General features: G+C 40.1%; 2 long non-coding RNA genes across 2 annotated transcripts; both read right to left on the bottom strand.

The window, feature by feature from the left end:
* Positions 1–272: 272 nt before the first annotated feature.
* Positions 273–2,822, bottom strand: LOC144989046 (uncharacterized). The gene is made up of 3 exons (XR_013653184.1): positions 2,630–2,822; positions 2,300–2,504; positions 273–338 (listed from the first exon to the last, which is right to left on the bottom strand). It is a non-coding gene; the product is annotated as an uncharacterized LOC144989046 (long non-coding RNA).
* A 535-nt stretch (positions 2,823–3,357) lies between these two features.
* Positions 3,358–8,792, bottom strand: LOC144989045 (uncharacterized). The gene is made up of 2 exons (XR_013653183.1): positions 7,272–8,792; positions 3,358–4,025 (listed from the first exon to the last, which is right to left on the bottom strand). It is a non-coding gene; the product is annotated as an uncharacterized LOC144989045 (long non-coding RNA).
* Positions 8,793–15,966: the final 7,174 nt, after the last annotated feature.

Here is a 15,966-nt window from a genome sequence, read left to right as displayed (position 1 = left end):
CCAATGATATAAGCTTCTGCCGTGTTTATCGTCTGGACTCCTAGTGTGTCATGTACTTTAAAAGCCTTTTACACACATGTGTGGTTATTGCCGTGTTTGTTTTGTGGATGCGTGAAATGAACACACCGCTGTCACTCATCCTTCTCAGCTGATGACAGATGAGCTCTCACCTGAGCAAACTGCATTCACTAGGGGCAACCAGGAGAAAGCATTTGTTTTTCACGTTTGTTTGACAAAACTGATTCTAAAAGTAAAAAAAAAACAATAGTTACCCTTTAGGGTCAGGGGAAGGTTTTGACCACCAGATGTGTGCAGATCTCCTTTGGTTGTTCTGAAGTCTGCAAATGGGCGTGAACACAGATTCAGGAGGAAGACAAGCTCAGGGGCCTCATATATTAAACTTTGCGTAGGATTTGCATCAGAAGTGGCGTACGGATGAAACATAGGACGTGCGTATGCACAGAAATATTCGGATTTATAAAACCGTGCGCACGCACATCCTACGCATCTTTCCCTTAATAAATCACAACCGTTTCTAAATGCAGCGCAGCTTTTGCGGCTTCATGACACGCCCATTGTTGCCCATAAATAGTCCGTGAAACGCCCACAAATGAATATTCATTGATTGCGAAACCATGGCACACACCGAGAGGAAATCAAAAAAACGTAACTTCACTCAATGTGAAGTAGAAGTTATCGTTGGCGAGGTGGAAAAGAGGAGAAAAGTGTTGTTTGGAGGGCACAGTGTGGGCATTACTAATGCCAAAAAGGCACGTGAGTGGCAAACGGTGGCAGACGCCGTAAATGCTGTAGCCTCACAACCTCGGACCGTGGCCGAGATAAAAAATAAATGGTCGGACATCAAAGTCGAGGCCAAAAAACGTCTTGCGCTGCATCGCCAGAGTGTGTCTGCCACGGGTGGGTGGGGGTTGTGGGGGGTGGGAGACTGGCGGCAATAATTGGGGAATCCCTTTTAAGTGGAGTGGTGACTGAGGCGCAGGGGGAACACCGACTCGCCAGATGCACCGGGTGACACCCCCCCAAAAGCTCCAACAGGACGGCAAGTCTTCTTGCTGTCTAAAGATGCGTTCACTCCGAATTCTTCCATTTGCCACATCTTCTAAGAGCGCCAGATCAGCCATTGTGCGTCATTACGCATTGTTATGGGGCATTTTATTTCCATCCATTTAATTACATCTGACAAGCTACAGATGTCGGAAATTATCAAAAATAAAATAAACTAAAGGCATTAGCATGAATACCATAATTCCGTAACTTATGAAGAAGTGTTTTACTATGAAAACAACTTTCCCCAGTGGACAATTAATATGTCTGTCTGTCTGTCTAATTGCACCTATATCTGCTCCGCCAGACGGACACATTGACGAGAATATCAGTTTTGTACATTATTTCGTTCTGTTAACTATATTATTTATGAGGATGAATTGCACAACATGCCAATATTGCAGAACATATTTCACTTTTCTTTCTGCAAATAAGTGTTCATTTGAATTTCTGTTGTAATTTTCGTTTGATTTTTTTCTGTTTGTCTCACTGCTGATCGATCAAACGGGTGTTCGTGTAGGCTGTTAATTGTAAGACTTGCTTTGTGAAGTCTTCATGTTATTTCTGAGAGGCAGTATTGTCATTTTCACTTTCACGTGTTTCTTCCATCTGCCGACGGTGTCGCCGTTTCTCATTTCACCCGTTTTTGTGCGTACGCCTGGATCAGAGCTTGCGTGAAGGACCGCACATTTTCCCGTCAAGTTTGCTTTGTATAAATCTCAATTATTCCGTAGAGAGTGGCGTACGCCTTCTTTTGTGCGTACGCAATGTTTATAAATGAGGCCCCTGGACACTCACCTGGCAAAAGTCAGTGCAGTAGTAGCAAAAAGAAAAGATGTACATCTGCAAAGCTTTCAAAGGGGTTGGAATGGCAATGTAAAAACAAAAGGCGAGTGTTGCAATCCCAAAGCAATCTGCACTGACATGAAGCAGAAAACCTCTACATACTGTATAATTGTCAACGTGATTTTGTTTAGGACATATTTTCGTGTTCAGGCTCGCTGCATTTGAAAGCAACAAGATGCCGATTGTTATTAGCAGAGTTCTTTTATTAACCACCAGCAAAATATTAATCTAGAATTACAGGGAATTAGTGCTTTAGTAATTACTAGCTCTGAATGCATGCACACCCAAACCCTGTGAAGTAATCCACATCCACCGACAACTCTCGCCTGCCAATTTCTGCAACTGCTTCATTTTTTGGAAGGAAGCCCATGTCTTTGCTTGCACCTACTTGTGAGCTGGTAGTGACAGGCTCTTCACATGTCTTGTTCCACCAGTAAACCATTATCCTCCCATGCAGGTCCAGCCTTCAGGTCGTCTGGTGTCAATCACGCCATTGTTATCAACCAGCAATAATGTCTTCAAGTCCGCAGCTCATTCTTTGCAGTTTTCCTTTGTAGACAATTGGTCCTCATTTGCATGACGTCAGCAAAAATCTATGACAAAAGTGGAAAGAGACCATGTTTAATAAATCTCATCACCGTATCAACATCACAGAAGACATATTCGTAGTAACAGAAGACAAACAATCCAGCGAGTGCTCGTACGGAGGAACAAAGACCTGCTTGTCTCTTTCAGGTTCAGATTTTCCTGTTTGCTGGCCTGGAGGTGCAGCTGGATGCTTCTGCCAGACTCTCACACCCACTAATCACCGTGCACTTTTGTTGTCGCCCTAAATGAGAGAAACCTGTGTTTGTTTGTGATTTGAGCGGCTGAAGATTAGTCGAGCAGCCCCTGCAGCTCCCAGCAAGGAGAAATATTGCTCCCTGGCTGAAAGTTAATAATGCAGTTTGGTGCCAGGAGCCAATTTCATCGGCATGCTTTGAACTGCTGACCTGATGCTCAAAAGTAACACTGGGAGGTCAGGGAGGGAGTGGAATGAAAAGTGAGAGTCGCTGTCATGGGTGACATCTTGAGCATTCAGGAAGCTCAAATAAAGTTCCCAGATTACATATTTGACCCAAAATGATCGCTGAATACTGGAATGTGAAGAAAAGTCATTAAATGGAAAAACTAGTCATCACCTAAGTAGAATCTGAACATTTTTAAAAATCCTTTTTCAGTAGGATATTCAAAAAAAAAAAACAACTGAAAGAGCTCTGGACTAATTCAATAAAATTCTAAAGTAAACATTTAGAACTGCACCATCCTTCTGGGAAAATGATTTCTTGATTACTTATGAGCCCATGAAATGAAGGGATTGTGTTTAAAAAATGCTTTGGTTTTTCACATTTTTATGCAATCTTTTTGTTCAACCCATGGAATAAAAGCTGAAAGTCTGCACTTCAATGGCATCTGAGTAGTTTTATTTAAAATTCACTGTGGTAATGTACAGAAACAAAATTAGAAAGAATGTGTCTCTGTCCAAATATTTATGGTCCAATGTGTTTGTGTTTTAGGTCACCATCCTGTTGGAAGGCTGTGTCCTTTTTGGTCGTCTTCCAGTGAAGTTCATCTTTTTTGAGGTTCTCTGGGTCCTCTGGTGACCATTGAAATTCTATTAGGACCTGGTGGAGTAGGGCCTTAAATGGAGGAGGCCAGGCATGTAATATACTGTATTTTCGGATTCTTAGGGTACACTTAAAAGCCTCAATTTAAAAAAAAGAAAGCAATATAATCTGGAGGGCATTATATCAGGATTAATTGTGGTTGTGTTTACTGCTGTCGAGGTGCTCCGTCAAAATGTGAGTCCCTTTCTGGTAAAAGGTGTAAACAAGTTTGGCTGTTATTTTCAATACTATTGATGCACGCACGATAATGACTTTTTACAACCGATACGATACCCGATATTTTCCTGCCTCTAGTAGCCGATACCGATATTCAACTGATTTATTTTTTTTTGCAGTAACAGCGAATAGCTATTATGTATTCAACAAATTTGCAGAATTAGTTTTACCTGCAAAAAAATAGAACAGATTGTACGAACACCTTTTTAGCATCCTCAGTCTGCCATGCATCTGTGAACAGAGAAAGTGCATTTCAGTGGTCAGAGCAAACACTAAGACTTTAACTTAAATACCAATGTAATAAGTACAATTTTAATACAAATAATGACTGATATAATAAATTGCAAAAGAAATAGTTTAATCTTAAAGTGCAAAAATTATTGCTTTGTTTGAAACTAAAGTGCAAAATAATAACTGTAAAGGTTTTAACTGATGTGCAAAATAAACGGTTGCTCATAGAAATAAACTTTTCAAAAACATAGGCATTCGAGCATTTAACAAACCAGAATGAAAAGAAATAAACCACCACTATAAGATTTGGTTTTCTTGTTTTTAACTGTAGATGGATCAATGGGAGATTTTTCCTGACAAGTAGCATCTCTGCTTTCTGACAGGTTAGCTGGTGATTTTTTCTTCCAGAATATTTGCAGCAGAACTAAAATCATGGCTAGTGCAGGGTGCTGACAGCTATTTCCATGCAAGCCCCGCAGTTTTTTCCAGACTGAGCACTAGCGCTAGCAATGACGGCCTTTGGTCCATTTTATCGGCAAATTTTTTTCTTATCGGAATTATCTGCATGACGTCATAATGTCCAATTTCGGCCGATAATTATCGGTATCCGATATTATTGTGCAACCCTATTAAATACACTTAGGATAACATGTAGCAGTGTCGGACTGTGGTTTTTATACGTGCTACTAACAATATTGGGAGAAAAAGCAAAAAAGGCTAACGCAGTTGCCACTTCTAACTTGTAGCGTATTACAAATAAGTTCTAGAGTTACTGTGAATAAAGTCTGACTGGCAGACTTATCTCTGATTGTTTCGTCTTGTTTTATGCGTCTTATAGTTCGCAGTGCCTTAGATATGACATAAGATTGAATACCATTTACTGACGATGTGCCTATTAACCTGGTGCGTCCAATAGTGGGGAAAAGATGGTAAACATTTAATAAACTTAAACATGACAAAACCATGAACAACACAAAACAAAAATAAAAAAAACAGAGACTTAAACACCCTGAAGGTAATTCAAATGAAGACAGACGTGAATAAACATCGAATAAACATCGTGAATAAACATGAAACCAGGTGAGACTGAAGGAGCCTGAAAACAGAATATAGAACCAAGAATATATAACTGACAAATCCAACCCAAGGTTCTAGACATCTTTGGTTTGCACAGACCAATAGGAGTTCTGCCAACATTAAAGTTCCTAAAACAAACTTTCTGAAACATTAGACCAATTTCCCCAAGCACAGTTTTCAAAATGTAGACTCAAAATAGAAAATTCTTGACCCTGAAGGCAAAAGCTCCCTTTGAGGTCACAATCAGAACTTTGTTGTCAAACACCCAGCAAACACAACGAACCACAAAACAAAACACAACACTAGACACTGTTCACAAAAAAGTTGATAGAGAATTGAGAACCCCAAGAAAAAACTAGAGTAAGATAGAATAAGGGATATATTTTTTATTTTTACTGTAAATCTAGATTGACAGTATTGCACTTCCCCATCTTGTCTCTGTGCGGGTCTTGGTTCTGGTCTTGATGTGCTGCGGGTCTTGGTTCTGGTCTGGATGTGGCTTTGGGTCTTGGTTCTGGTCTGGCTGTGGCTTCGGGTCTTGGTTCTGGTCTGAATGTGGCTTTGGGACTTGGTTCTGTTCGGGTCTTGGTTCTGGTCTGGCTGTGGCTTCGGGTCTTGGTTCTGTTCGGGTCTTGGTTCTGGTCTGGATGTGGCTTTGGTTCTTTGTTCTGGTCTGGATGTGGCTTCGGGTCTTGGTTCTGTTCGGGTCTTGGTTCTGGTCTGGATGTAGCTTAGGTCTTTGTCAGGAACATTTCTTATTGTAGATGTATGGTTGAAACGTTTGTTTCGTCCAGAAAGCTCTCAGACTGATAAAAGTCCAGCTGAAAAAAGTAAATGAATCTCTGGGGAGCTTGCTCCACATGAAAAGCATGTCGTCCTTAAGTAATTGCATCTGTACGTGCATCCAGGCCTGGCTGTGAGGAACCCACATGAAGGAGGGTCATTACACTGAGGTTGCTGGCTGTCACTGCTATGATTCATATGGGCTCATATGGGAAAGTTGGAGCTCTCTTTTGAAACCAGCTTCATTATCTCCAGCTTCTGGTAAGTGAGCTGACAATGTAGGTGGTACTGAGGACGAGGAGAACGATAGGAAACCCAGAGAAAGAGCAAGCAGAACAAAAACAGAAGGAAACGTGGAGTAAGACAGAGTTCCTAAACCTCGATCCTCCTTTGATCTATTTTGATTTGATTTGAAATGGTTTATTTCAAGCAATCAAATAAGAATAATACACGAAAACATTACAATCATCAGTTATACATTCATACAATGACCTATCAACTTAGGATAATTAGACATATTAATAAATATTGCTTGAAAGGGAGTGGAAGGAAGCGAACTTCTATAATCCCACCCCTGTTCTACCGTAACCATTTTATTACATGATTTATCATCATCCGGTTCCAACTTTATCAGACATAATTAAGAATCATTAGATATCAATAAAGCACATGACAAAGATGAATAACTTAATAATTATTTAAAAATAACTATTTTAGAAATCAACATGGCAAATGCAGATCAGTTATTCAAAATATATGCTGATTATGTTACGTTAAAATATGTGCAAAATTACATTAGGAAAAATCATGAATCAATTTTTCAATTTTTGGAGCAAGTGAAGTAATATCATTAGAAAATCAATTTAACCCTTTTTGATTGAGCATTTTTAAAATTTTATTTTATTTTATTTTTTATAGTAAGGTAATGCTGTGAAATAAAATAAAATAAAAAGGGTCCATATTCTGTTGAATGACAAAGGTTGGTATTCTGTTTTCTGCTGATTAACAGCCGTCTTTCTGGTTTAAACAGAGTTTATAGTTCTCTTGGATGTCATGTATTCAGCCATTAGATTAAAGTCCTTTTCCTTTTTTCAGCTGATATCAGCGGCGCTGAAAGTTGAGGTCAAGTTGTCTGCAGGTCAGAACTTCATCATCAAAATCTTTCATGGTGTTAAAAACCAGGACCTTGGACCGGTCCGGTGGACCGAGTGGTTTGACGTAAATCCTGCAGCCTTTAACCCAAGTGTTCTCAATCTGCTTACGCTTCCTGAGAAGCCTGGCATGTTTGGCGATTTCAGCATTCCTTCTGGTCAGATGGTCGTTCAGATAAGCAGCAGATTTCTCATTTGATTCATCAGAGCTAGCTTGTGTTTTTGATTCACAAACCTGATGAGGATCGCTGGTTTATCCGTCTCCTTTCTCCTGGGGAGCAGGTGGCAGGTCTCGATGGTATTTAGATCCAGGGAAATCCCTTTAGACGTGAGAAATGATTCCACTTGGTGTTCCAGAGACTCTCCATCGCACTCCGTTTCGGAAGAACTGCTAGCAATGCTAGCGCTATTAGCATTAGCAATGCTAACTCCAGCTGCATTTAGCTTTGGCCGAAGTTTGATTGGTACTCCAGTGAGAATGACATTATTTATCCTTGCTTGTTGTTCCACATCATCCAGTCTTTTCTCCAGAATGTCGACCCGGTTTTCTCTTTGCTCCTTTTGAGCCCGGAGTGTCCAGAACTCTTCCACTAACTCCATCAGAGGAGTTAGCTCAGCGGTCACTTGCTCTATGAAAGGATACAATGCAGCTTGGATATCATCAAGAATCTTTTTAAGGTCTTCGTAGTCCTGATTTTTCTTAGGGCCATGGTCAGCTCTCTTTATTTTGGGAGAAAATCAACTTTTAAGTCATTTGAAGATAGTTGTGTAGCTGCCGTGTGCCACACGCGTTGTGCTGCAACTCGGTTATTTTCAAAGTGTTCCTAGTGGACTTCTACTTACTGTTATTTAGGACATAGTTTCTGCAGAGCAGCAGGAGTTAATCAGAACGTTGTGGACTCTCTTCCTCTAACTTACAGCCCTTCAGCCCCTTTGCCCAAAATCTACAGCAATGCTTTTCAGTGGAACCAACGAGGGAACTCATGTCATCCCTCTGCATTCATCACTACATCGGCTTCCTGTTAAACAGAATAGATTTTTTCTAACTTTTTAACTCGTTACACTCCTGCACGTTCCTTGAGGCCCACTGATAATAATCTTTCATGCATTCCTAAATCTCATTTTTAAAAAGAGGGGAGACTTCGCCTTTCAGCCCGACTCTGAAACGATCTCCCTCTGTCTCTACGCCAGATTGTCTCAGTCGAGTGTTGTAAAAGTCAAGTTAAGACGGTTTTATTCAGAAAATCTGATTTTTTCTTTTTTTTTTTTAATCTATCTTTTATCTGTGTTTTAAAATGTCTGAGTATGTTTTATTAGGTTTTACCTGCTTTAACAAGTTTGTAGCCTTGTCTTTATCTTGTTTTAACATTGTAAAGCAGAGTTGTTCTCTGTGAAAAGTGCTATACTTACTTACTCACAACACCAGGCTAACATGAGCTCAATTTACAATTGGACAAAAATGGCAGTAATATTGTAGCTATCCAGCCGTCCAGTTTGGATCCAGATTCCAGCTCAGACCAGGAAAACAAAGAGGTTCATGGATCTGTTTGTCTGCATCAGAATAGAGGGGAGCAGGAAGCTCGTGGCCCACTGATTGTAGTTTTGACGTAAAGACTACAAGGTTTTTGAACAGCATTTATTCCTCCGCTCCTGATTCATTACGATTTGAATAGAGAAACTTTCATTTTCTTTCTGGATGTCCTCCATTAGCAGAAAAATGCCACAAGAACATGTTAAAAACACCCAAAACACCATTTTCATCGGAGTGGCTCTTTAATTAAATCAGTTGGGTTTTCAAACTACAGTTGTGTCATTTAGCAATTTGCCACCCAGTAATAACAATCTGTTTTCTTTAGAACACTTAAACTTTTGTTTTCGTGGACTTCAGTTGGAAATATGCAACGGTGTAAGAGGAAGGACAGATGTGAATTCAGGTAACCCCCATGATGAAGATCAGAGAAGCTGCTATAAAGACAATGGGTTCTCATGTTACTAAGCTGCAGTGGAAGCCAAAGGCTGAAAAAGCAACACACACAAACAACACTTTGAGAAAATACACAATTTGTCTGCTGTGAGTCGTTTCCAGCGTGGATCAGTGATGAATCCAGCTGCTCAACACAACACACTAACTCAAAACACAATAACTCACAACACAATACTAGATTCAAAACGGAGGTATATCTGCAACGGTAGTTGCTCTGATTTTAAGCTGAAATTTCCTCTGGTCTAAAACGCTGGTCATCACGTCTCCATTCGGCGTTCATGAGATCATTTTAAGACTACCTGGCACTGGCAGCGTTTGTTGTGAGTTGTGTTGTGAGTTAATTGTTTTGTGTTGTGAGTTAACTGCTTTGCATTGTGAGTTTATGTTTTAGTGCTGTAAGGAATTGTAGTGTTATTTTGTGTTGTGTTGCGAAATTTAAAGTGTTGTGTTGTGACCCTTCTAGGCCACCGTAATTTTCTCCTCAGAGGATTTAAATCGTGAAGAAAGCCAACAGCTAAGGGTTTTGCAGAATCATCTTCATAACCAAACAATTGTTTACATTTTTGTTTTGTTTTATTCGTGTTTGCTTGAATCTTAAATATATTATACATATTATATAACAACACCGCAGTTTTCTTAGCTCTTCTGTCCAGTCGAGTTTGGGAAACCTCGGGGTGTTGTTTGACACGTCTATGTCCCTGGAAGGTCACCCAAAACAGATAATTAAAAAAAATACACATTTTATTTGTATCTGACCCAGAAACAATTATTCATGCTCTTATTTCTTCATTGTTTAAATAACTGGAACACTCTTTCTACCTGTTTTATCAAAAATTCACTAAACCAAGGGTGGTTTAAAGTGCTGTAAAATATCTATTCTATTCTATTCTATTCTATTCTATTCTATTCTATTCTATTCTATTCTATTCTATTCTATTCTATTCTATTCTATTCTATTCTATTCGTGTAACTAGTGAGAGGTTTCTCGTGTACTGAGGAAACCTATCATACTGGCTTTGCAAAAAGTAGATGCAGACATGACAAAAGGTGAGTGAATCCTTTTTAGTGCAGTGGTTGGCATTTATGAATAAAACAAATATTCAAGAGATGCAGGATTTTATGCAAACTGAAACCATAAAACCGTAAAACTCTGCGTTTACATTGGATGAATTACAAAATGTGCAGCTGTGGCCGACATTTCCCATATAAACAGATTCCATGACAACATTTGTGGACTGATGAGTTAGTAGAGATCACCACTCAGTGAGGTCATAAGTTCATATGAACAATAAGGCCCATCAGAATCCATGCAGATGCACTTCTTGTACTATCTTAGATGACCCCACCCTTGCATTGACGTGTTCTCCCTACCATGCCAAAGGTGGATAAAGGTGGAAAGAATTCATGTAATCCATGGACACCAGTGAAGATCACAAATCATAAAAGAAAAAAGGTTCAGAGCACTGTCGAGTGGGGTCCAGATGACCCCACTCCCAACATTGGGAGTGGGGTCATCTGGACCCCACAAGACAGCACAAGGGTTAGACGCTGACTGTTTCCTGTTATTCTATGTTATGTTTCATGACTGACGTTCAGCTTTGACACAAGTTGTCTGCTTTCTAAGATGTCCTACTGAGTCTCCAGACAAAAATATTGCACTCAATGAAACAAAAACAACAAAAGAACGGAGGATCTTCAGTTTAATCCTTTCTGTGATTTTTGTTCTAAAATGTATAAGAATTACAAAAGCAAAGAACTACAATCAGGCCAGGCACTAGGGGTGGGTGATACTGGGAATTTGGGTATCGATCCGATACCAAGTAATGACAGCAATACTATCACTGATATCATTAATTTTTATAGAAATGTTTGATTATAGTTAGTTTTGGAAATACACTCTTTTTGTTCCTTAAGTGTATAACACAACAAAGAAATGAGACAGTCATCAAATAAAAATGTTTGTTAGCTAACTAATATTAGTGATGCCATGTTACAATTTATTAAGAAGGAAACTGTAACTAGTGGAAATAAAAAAAAAAGCTACAATGCCACAAAAAAGCACCACAAACATATATAAGTTACTAGTATAAAAAAAAGAAAAAATCCTGGCATTAGTGCGACTGTGCAGCTCTCTAATGAATCTCTGCGCTGCCTGTAGGAGCAGGGAGAGCAGGGTATCACCAATGTGGCCGTATTTGCTTTTGTTCTGTTTTGTGTATTTTATTGATATCAGAGAGGGACTTTGTTGTGTTTGTGGATCTTTGTGTGTCTCTGGTTACTTTCAGGCACGGTGCTGAAAAGGTGTGGCTCCCATTGGACCCAAAGAGCTCCAGTCTGCAAGAAGGGAGCTTTGCTGCAACCAATCTCCACTGCAGCTCAGCGCTCTTCTCCACCTGTTCTGTAGTTTGTGTTACACTTTGTGGTTTTTGTGGTTTCGTGTTCAGACCCACTCGGTGTATTTGTTTGTTTGTGGTTGTGTTTAAGTGAAGCCGTAGGGGTGAACTGCCATTTTGTTTTACATGTTTTCTCCTGTTTTTGATAGTCTAGGGAGGTCAGTGTGTTGTCATTAATTTCCCTTTTCTCTCATTCACAGGTAAGATGTTAGATTTCAATTAGTTGGGCTTTTGTAACCTTTTATTGGTTATTATAATTGGCTATTGTTGGTTTGGTATTTATTCATATGGTATTTGTTAATTTGTAAATAAATGTTTTCTGTATGTATGGAGACAATGTTTCTGTGTTTTTTTTTTAAAACCTTTGCTTTTATGTTGTGCTCCTCTAGGTCCCCCTAGACATAACCAGGGGAAAGTGCAAGCAGCAACAGCAGGATTAGTTTTATGTACTAAATCAAACATTTGAGTGTTTTTTTCTCTTCTGTGTTTGATATATATGGAAGCATTTTGGTAAGCAAAGACCTTAGGCCAGGGGTTCTCAGCTTTTTTGTAGCGGAGGGACAAATTAGGAACCCGACACTAGACTGGGGGCCAATTTTGGTGGAAAAAAAATCGATGAATAGAAAAAGTTGTTTTCAATAACGTTAATGACCAAGTGTCATTTGTACAGTTAACCACGCCCTCCAGATGTTTTCCCAGTTGTGGTCGGACGTTGCTGCCCAGATCTTCTCCTTGTTTAGTATTTGTATCATTTGACAAACTTAATTCTTCAAACTTTTCCTTTTGCTCTGGACAATGTCAGCTACTTTCAGCAAACATTCTTTTTACAAACTCCCCCCTCATTTAAGGGCTTGATACGCCAGGCCATTTCTAAAGCTACAACGTAGCTTCTGTCACATTTTTGTAAACATCTGGTGTGCAGCATAGCCTCGTTGTAGTTCTTGGAGCTTATTGTTAGGCTTCTTGCCGGTACATTTGTTATAGTTTTTAGGATTTGTAACATAACGATGATTTATATTGATTTCTTTGAGCATTGCATTTACCTGCTTGCAAATGAGGCACATGACTTTGTCCAGCCCATGATTTACGAAAAAGTAAGCATTTTTCCACTTAGCTTGAAAGCGCCTTTTCTTGGCTCTCTTTTATTGATGGCCACAAAAAAATCTTCCTGCGGGGCGCCATTGTCCCCTGGGCCGCACTTTGAGAACCCCTGCGTTAGAGCAATGAAAGAAAGGTTTACATGAACAGTAGTATCATGAAAGTTAAAGGTATTTCAACAATTATTAGTATTTTGGAGGTCAGTCTTGGAGGCAGTCGGAAAAGCTCAGGTTAGGTGAAAAGACCTCAGAATCCAGATGCTGATGGAGCTGATGATGCATCATCATAGAATGGGGTGGAGGAAGGGGTGTCAGGACCTGCTATGTGAAGACATGAGTGATGGTGAAATTTAATGTAAAGGAAATGGATATTGAGCGGCTAGTGTATGCTAGACCCAAGCAGTGAGGTAGATAAGGAAAAATGAAAACACGAGAGTGAAAGTGATGTCTGCCCAAGGCTCCAGACGGAAGAAAACAGCTGATCTTCCGTATCGAAGCTGCATCAAAGCTTCACTTGATTTTCTTTTTATGACATGCTGGGGGCGGGCTAACTTCAGAAAAAGGCCGTGGGCTCAAACTGCAGCCTTGACGGTTGACTGATGGGTCTGTCAGTCATCAGCACGAGGAGATATAATGTCTGATCGAGTCAGTTAAAGTGAGAAGAGCTGCGACAAACGCACCGTTCCCAAATAATGTCCAAATAATTCATGTGAAAAGGAGAACTGTGAGTCTCTGAGCACTGCCGACCTCATGAACAGTCAGAGTGAAACAAAGACCTCTAGGATGACATCATGAAATGGGCGGCACCCACAAGAAGTAAAGGGCGGAGCCTCATAGATCGAGTCGTCTTACTCCCAGGTTGGAAAATGAGCTTCGAAGAAATTTTATAAATAACTTGTTCTTTAGTGTGGCCAAGGTTATATATTATCATATAATTTACTCTGCTTTAGAATAGCATGATATGCTGTAAATGGCTCAAATATGAGCTCAGCTCTTAACAAGTTAAGTGTTTTTTATTACCATTTACGCGCTGCAGCAGAGCAGCCACCCACAGCGCTAGCTAGAAAATCAGGAGCAATGTGGGATTTATTGTATCACCCAAGGACACTTTGGCACATGGATGGAAACCAGAACTACCACCATCCAACTAGGGATCAATGTCTTTACCTCTGCACTATGACCCCCCCCCCCAGATTTATTGATTAGTTTCTTTAATCCACTAAATTCAGGGGTTAAAATGCCATTTAATTAATTCCATGGCTTTTTGTTCTCTCATTGCTGCAATGATTTGTCCGCCCTATTTAGTTTAGTTTAGTTTTTTCCAGAATGTGTCACAAACAACAAATCACCTCACAATATAAACATGGCAAAAAAATGCCCCCCCCCCCCCCCCCCCCCCCCCCCCCGAAGCAGATGCCTATCTGTGGTCCAACATTTCAGCCGAGCATAAAACAATGAAAAATATAGTGATAAATAAATAATAATATAGGAATTGGATGGTCACATTGTTGGAAAGTGTTAGTATATAAGTCAATAAGCTTGAACAACATGAACTCAGATGTTCATCCATGCACGTGTCACAAACAGACAGAAATAACAGACACAGCAAAAATTTGTTTCAGCACCAACAACATCATATGCAATAAGTTGACAGTAGTTGCAATATCAGTTTCCTTTTAAATATGTGTATTGTAGCAGAATGTTAGACATCGTTGTCAAAATGATTCCAATTTAACAGATGTGAAGGGATTTTCACCTGTTTTCTGCTCGTAAGAGGTAATAATAATGTCTCTCTTTTGTCTTTTAGCAGACATTTTGCTAAATTTGGCTGTATTCACCTGCAAGTCTTAATGCCTATTTTGATCTGTTGGTCAATGGGATGTCTCACTTTTGTTTTTGTATTTTTTATGTTTTTGACTTGTTCTGTCCAACAGCTGGGCAGGCAGATGAGAGCTGACGGCCTCTTGTGTTGGACATATTTTACTTTAACAAGAGGGGTTATTGGATGTCTTACTTTTATGCTGTGGACCCTCCTGTGAGACTTGAAAGTGAGACTTTCCATTTGATGCGTTATGATATTAAAATAAGCACTGACAGTTGGAAATGATTAAAACCCATGATTAAAACCCATCTACAAAACCTATCACTTTTGACTGTTAAACAAAGGTGACGTCGAGATAAAGTCGTAAACAAGCTTGAACTGAAGTCACATCCAAAACGATCGGCTCCAAATTCGATCTGGGACATTTTCTGATAAACCAGGTTAAAAAATGTCATGATTCCATGTCTCTCGGTCTGTTTAGACCAGTGGTCCCCAAATCCAGGTCTCGAGGGTCGGCTCCTGCTGGTTTTCCAGAAACCCTGCCTTATTAGCTGCTGATTACCTGGATCAGGTGTGTTTAGCCAATAAGGAGCTATGACAGCAAAATGGTTGGAAAACATGTATACACCTGCCCTCGAGGCCTGGATTAGGGCCCCCCTGGTTTAGATCTTCTTAAAACTGTGGACGTGGTTGCTTTTCCGTCAGCCTGCAGTGTGAACACAGTGATCACCTGCTTCCTGCCTAATTGCTGCTGTTAACTCACCTCTTTGGTCACATTGCAGATGTTGTGCTTTTCCTGTGTTTGCCTCTTTTCTGTCCGTTCAGACCCCAACCACTCACAGCAGATGGAACCCTGCAATCCCTTACAGAACCTTACAGCCACTGGTTCTGATGGAATTTAGGATGTTCATTTATAAACTTCCTGCTGTAAACTTGCAGCGCGTGTGTGTTTTTAGAGCTTTCGGAAGCTGCGGATCTGAGGTTTGTTTGCATATCTGAGCATAAATAATCTAAAACAATTTCTTAATAAGTCGTGTTCAGCAGCAGCCTTCTTGGCCCGCATACAGAGAGGCTGGTTTAACGATGCATCTGCAAGCAGGTGCAGGTTCACCCACAGAAAAAGAAACAGAAAGACATTCAGACCTCCTTGCTCCTCAGAGGAGGTGATCAGCAGTAATTACTCCTCCTGACCAGCCGCGGTCCGGCCCTGAATGCATTCACTGCCACTGACAGCTCATTAATCACCGGCGGCTGAGCTGGCAGAGATCAGCTGACAGCCAGTGGAGTACAACCTTGTCCTGACAACACAAACCTGGGAGAGGACAAAAGCAAACAACTGTCCCGTGTTTCTGCACAACAGCTCTTGTCTGTGTACATATATTTATCAGATCAGACGAGGTCACGGCGGAGAAAGCCATGCGATGGAAGTCTTCTGGAAGCTCTTCACCGACTTTTAGGTTTGACTAGAAAAATAATTTTGCTGTTTGAGTTTCAACAAAACAATGTAGCTGCCTTTTATTTTTAGCTTAACATAAACGACAGATTTTTCAGGAAAAGATTTCCTGCTTTGAGGCCGAGGGTTCTTTTAAGAGTGAACTTTTAAAGCAACACAACGGATATCCATCGTCCTAACA

Source organism: Oryzias latipes, chromosome 22 (genome assembly GCF_053564925.1).
Source record: "Oryzias latipes strain Hd-rR chromosome 22, Olatipes_Hd-rR_3.1".
Taxonomy (NCBI): Eukaryota; Metazoa; Chordata; class Actinopteri; order Beloniformes; family Adrianichthyidae; genus Oryzias; species Oryzias latipes.
Note: the sequence above shows the minus strand (reverse complement) of the source record. Positions and strands in the feature narration are given on the sequence as shown.